Raw genomic sequence first — 6315 nt, 5'->3', positions numbered from 1 at the left:
ACAAAGACAGGATTCCAACATGTTCCTAGAATCTAGAATGAGTTCACCGATGCATTGGCTACCCTATTATCCATGATACAACATCCAGACAAGAACTTCGTTGACCCTATTCCAATAAAGATCCATGATCAGCCAGCTTATTGTGCTCATGTTGAGGAAGAAGAAGATGGAAAACCTTGGTTTCATGATATCAAGGAATATTTGACGAAAGGAGAATTCCCAAAGCTCGCAAATCCTACTCAGAAGCGCACACTTCGGAGGTTATCCAACAATTTCTTTCGCAGTGGAGGAATCCTGTATATGAGGACTCATGATTTAGGATTTCTAAGGTGTGTCGACGCAAAAGAAGCATCCAGGTTACTCGAGAAAATTCATGCCGGGATCTGCGGTCCACATATGAACGGTTTCGTCTAAGTAAAGAAAATACTCCGTCCTGGTTACTTTTGGATGACTATGGATTCAGACTGCATCTAGTATGTCCGAAAATGCCACCGCTGTCAAATACATGTAGACATGATCAAGGTACCTCCAAGTGAGCTTAATGCAACAAGCTCACCATGGTCGTTCGCCGCTTGGGTAATGGATGTTATTGGACCAATCGAGCCCACTGCTTCCAACGGGCACAAGTTTATCTTGGTAGCAATTGACTATTTCACCAAATGGGTTGAATCAACATCTTACAGAGCAGTAACCAAGAAGGTCGTGGCAGACTTTATCCGCGACCACATTGTTTGCCGATTCTGGATTCTAGAGTCAATCATTACCGATAATGGCTCCAACCTCAACAGTGACGTGATGAAAGCCATGTGTGAAACCTTCAATATCAGACACAAGAATTCCACAACCTACAGACCTTAGATGAACGGAGCAGTAGAAGCTACTAATAAGAATATCAAGAAGATATTGAGGAAAATGATAGAAGAGCATCAACAGTGGCGCGAGAAGTTATCGTATGCTTTACTGGGATATTGCATTATAGTCTGCACATCGATCGGGGCAACCCCCTATAGGCTGGTTTACGGTATAGAGGCAGTCATTCCCGCCAAAATGGAAATTACCTCCCTAAAGATCATACAAGAAGCTGAGCTCGACGATGCAGAGTGGGTAAAGAGTCATTACGAGCAGCTGGCTCTTATCGAGGGAAAAAGAATTAATGCAGTTTTTCATGGTCAACTTTATCAGAATAGAATGTCCAGAGCCTTCAACAAAAGAGTCAAGCCGAGACAGTTCACACCGAGGCAGCTGGTGTTAAAGAAAATCTTTCCACATCAAGATGAAGCCAAAGGGAAATTCTCTTCCAACTGGCAGGGTCCGTATATGGTTCACCGGTTTCTAACAAAAGGAGCCCTCATATTCGCAGAAATGGACCGAGAAGTCTGGCCGAAGCCGATCAATTCAGATGCAGTCAAGCGTTACTATGTGTAATCTTTATGCTTTCCTCATATGATGTAATTTGAACTATGCTTGACCTGATTCCTGTTTAAGAGGGGATACGTAGGCAGCCCTATGCATTTTGTCACAATTCAATAAAACTTTTATCCCCCCCCCCTCCCCCGCAATTGGAAATTGGGGCAAATTTTGAGGACGACCCTCAAAATTTCGAAGTTAATTTCAGCCAATCATCGCTAGTAGCAGTCAAAAGCATCAATCCATTAAACTGGGGTAGAATTTTGAGGAGGACTTTCAAAATTCCGTAACAAGAAGGGTTGCAATGTCTTGAACTATGTCGCAGTCGTTGGTTCATCAAAAGAAAATAATTCTTAATTATGTATTTATATATGCCTTTACTAAATCATGCATTACCTTGTTTGGCAACGCTACCCCAATGATACATGCAGTATCACCAGATCAAATCCAAGCTGGTCAAGCAGAGCCAGCGGGAATACGAACTAATCTCCCTCTTTACAAAACTCACAATTTTTCTTTGGATGCAGGCACTTGAGTTGCAAAATCATCAAATATACTATACACTCACGAGACTCACATTGCTCAAAACTACAACTCTCAGAATCGTTGCACTTACTCACAGCTGCTATCCGCACGCAGTGTCCCCAGCAGACACAGTATCCCCAGCAGTCACAATATCACAATCCACTATCAGCTAAGAAAGCTCCATTACCATTTGCTATCCTATTTTTTTCATAAGGATACCATTCTACCTTCCGAGACTAAGCTCTGTCTCCATCTGCATTTTCGGATTGCGTAAGGCTACCATTCTACCTTCCGAGACTAAGCTCTGTCTCCATCTGCATTTCTGCATTACATAAGGCTACCATTCTGCCTTCCGAGACTAAGCACTATCTCCATCTGCATTCTTACATTGCATAAGGCTACCATTCTACCTTTCGAGATTAAGGGTTGTCTCCATCTGCATTTCTGTACTGCATAAGGCTACCATTCTGCCTTCTGAGACTAAGCTCTATCTCCATCTGTATTCTTGCATTGCATAACGCTACCATTCTGCCTTCCGAGACTAAGCGTTGTCTCCATCTGCATTTCTGCACTGCATAAGGCTACCATTCTGCCTTCCGAGGTTAAGATCTACCTCCATCTGCATGGCTGAAAGATCACCACCTTGTTTACATTTGCATTAGCTGAAAGATCGCCACTTTATTTTTGCATCGACTGAAAGATCACCACCTTATTTACATTTGCATGGCTGAAAGATCGCCACTTTATTTTTGCATCGGCTGAAAGATCGCCACCTTATTTGCATGGCTAAAAGATCGCCTTATTTACATTTGCATTGGCTGAAAGATCACCGCCTTATTTACATTTGCATTTGCTGAAAGATCGCAACCATATCCGCATTTGCATGGCTGAAAGATCACTGCCTCATTTACATTTTCATGGATGAAAGATCACTGCCTCATTTACATTTGCATTGGCTGAAGATCACCTCCTTATTTACATTTGCATTGGCTGAAAGATCGCCACCTTATTTACATTTGCATGGCTGAAAGATCGCCTCCTCTACATTTGCATGGCTGAAAGATCGCCACTCATTGCATCTCATCGGCTAAAAGATCGCCACCTACTGCATCTCATCGGCTGAAAGATCGCCACCTACTGCATCGTATGGGCTGAAAGATCGCCAAATCATCCGAAGGCATCATTGTTCGGAGGCACCATTTTCATAGCCCGGGAACACCATATCATGGCCTGAGGACCCCTTTTAATCTTTTTGCATATCATTATTCAATGACATCATGGTTCGGAGGCATCATCGTCATAGCCCGAGAGCATTATTTCATGGCTTGTGAATCCTTTATACGCCTCATGGCCCAGGACATCATGATCTAAGGACGTCATCCTAACCATCCGAGGACAACCATTCATGGTCCGACGAGAATTTGCATCATGTTTAAATTTATGCACAATATATGTTTGTGTTGCTTATTTGCAAGTAAATCGGCGAGAAACGGCCATCTCAGCAGGAGCGATCCGGCTCCAGTTCCCGCAGCCATGTTAGACTTTGACCATTCACCTCGTCCTCAATATCGCGTCCGTCTTTGAAAAGTCTCCATCGGCATACTCCGCCGGTGGATCCTGAACAATATATGGCTTGATTCTTGTAAGACCAGGGATATGTAGGCAGCTCAGGAGCTAGAACATGGCCAAACCTCTTCAAACCATTTCGTTCAGTCAAAATTGGCCATCATATCTTTACCCGACAACTCTTTCATCCTTTCCGGGTAAAGAGGGGCAGCTGTTGATACCCAATTTTTTTAGTATATTTTTAATATGAAAAATACTTTTAAAATAGCATGTATATACATATATAAGTATGTCCCAAGATTTTAATATTTTTCTCTCAATTTTTAAGGATTTTAAACCAATTTATTGCCCTATTTTATAAAGAAAACCCCAATAATTATTCCCAAAATTATCTTTTTGGTAATTCATTTATTGGATTCTCATATTTGTGCTAAAATATAGCTAACATAATTTTTGCGTATTTTTACAAATTTATTTGGCATTTTTAAAACTAAATTGCATATAATTGCAATATTGGCCTCTTTAAAAATATAAATCATATTTATGTTTATAAAATTAACTCCAGTATATTTCATTTGATAATTATGTATTACCAATCATTTTAGTGCTTTTAATTTATGTCCTGAAATCATTTTACTATTTTTTATAAAGAAAATAAGGGAAAATGACTATTTAAATGTTAGCCCATTTGCATTTCAATTTTAGCCAGATTTGGCACCCCAATTAAACCCAACCTAATGACCCAATTACCCAGCCCAAATCCTAAATCTACCCGACCCATAACCCATTTTAATAACCCGCCTAGATCCCCCTTTTAATCCTAGCCATTGATCACTTAGATCAACGGCGCATATTCACCCCTTCCTTTTTAACCTGACCTACCCCCCAAACCCTATGTCATTTTGCTTCTGTAACCACCCTTGAATCCCTCCCCCTTCTCTCAATTCTCTCTTAAAGCTTCTCGAACCCTAGCCGCCTCCCTCCACTTCACTCTAAAATCACCGGAATTCATGGCTTTCAAGGCCATTGAAGTCCTATACCGGTCTTCTATAACTTCTACACGCCTGGTTACTGAAGTTTCAAGGCCTAACCGTGAAAAAGCGGTGTTCTCTTGAGGGTACCAGTCTAGACACCCATAGTAACCTTACTCTGATTAAAATTGTGCATGCATCATGGTCAAACCTAGCCGGGTTAATATGTTGTCCACATAATAACCCTTTAAGACAAGCCTTGTCCAAAGTCCGCTGGAATTTTCATAATCCCAATGGACACAATCACCTTATTTGCATTATTTGGAGAAAGATTTGTTAATATGCTAACCGTTGTCTTAAATTTTCAGATTTAGGAGTGGTAGGGCTAAATCAACCTTATCTCTTTTGCCATCCCCATAAAGGCTTATTTACACATTATTAGGTGTATTTATATTCTCTCTTACATATCTCTATTTATTCATTTGCTATTTATTTCAAAGTACTCATGACATATTCTTTTAAAATCACTATATGCCTAATACAATCAATTTTAGGGCATTTCTTTGATTTCTATTCTTAGGTTCAAATCACACGAATCTTGGGTCTGAACAAACTATCTTCCCATCCTAGGGGCATAATCTCCTATTTTGCCTAACGGGAGTATTTCATCCATTGATTACATAATATGACTGACCATCATTATCACCAGCTTTAGTTAATGATGCAATTTCTTTTTCAAATAATGTTGCATCTCAATTTTGCTCATATGGGTATAACTTTTTCAAAATGAGATGTTTTACCCTTCAGTTGATGTTATCTTTTATTCAAGTTAGTCCAGATCATGCTTAGGGCTATTGTCCAACTAATATTATTTTAGGGTTTTTATTTTGTATCCCAACTTATGCAATACTAGAGTCTTCTAGTGACTTTCGCCAAACTGGCATAATATTCTATTTTTTAAAAGATAGGACATTTTCCACGCTCATACAATCAATCTTCCCTCTATCCGATTAATTCAATTCTGTCTTAGCAGCCAAATGTGACCTAATCTTGTTCAGACATTATGGTCTTGTGTCTTTCTCATCTTGCGCCTTTTACATCCATGCCATAAGACTTGAAATCCAAGTATGTTAGACCCTTGTGTTTGCTTCTGGTACTTTATTTGCTCAATTCTAAAATACTCTCACAAGTGTTAGTAATAATCTCCAAGTACCTGTTGAATCATAGAGACCTTCTCGAGAACTGCACTCAATGGTCAATACGACTGAAGCAATACGTGTTACTCTACCAATCTACACCCACCCACCCGTGATACTCTTCTAAAAATTTTATGTTTAAGCTCGATCTTCTAGTCACACTCTATTCTTTTGGAGCATCCACATGAACTTTCAATAGGGGACTACTCGATTACATCAATCTTGCACTCTCTAGCAATTCTATAAGCTTCAAATACGATCTATGTTTTTTTCTGATTTTTGTTTAAAAGGGATACATATGTAACCCATTATTTGGTTCAGTATTATTATAACAAAAACTCTATTTCCCTCCAAACACGAAACTGGGGAAATTTTTTTGAGGAAGTTTCCTCAAAATTTAAGATTGTATCATCAGAGTCTTCAAAAAGGAATGATAGGTACAACAACATCAAGAATTTCTCAACAGACATGCACTGCAAAGCACGAAGATCACCGCCTACATAGGTCCATACACCGCAAAGCGCAAAGTCTTCATCTTCAAAAGGCTAAGAATTGCTTTGTCTTATTTACACAAGGCCAACCACTGCCTTCTTCTCCTTGTATGAGGCTAAGCTCTACCTCCATTCATCGCATGAGGCTAGACTTTGCCT

The sequence above is a fragment of the Nicotiana tabacum genome, chromosome 6 (genome assembly GCF_000715075.1).
Source record: "Nicotiana tabacum cultivar K326 chromosome 6, ASM71507v2, whole genome shotgun sequence".
Classification (NCBI taxonomy): domain Eukaryota; kingdom Viridiplantae; phylum Streptophyta; class Magnoliopsida; order Solanales; family Solanaceae; genus Nicotiana; species Nicotiana tabacum.
The sequence above is the reverse complement of the archived record's forward strand: the minus strand, read 5'-3'. Positions refer to the sequence as shown.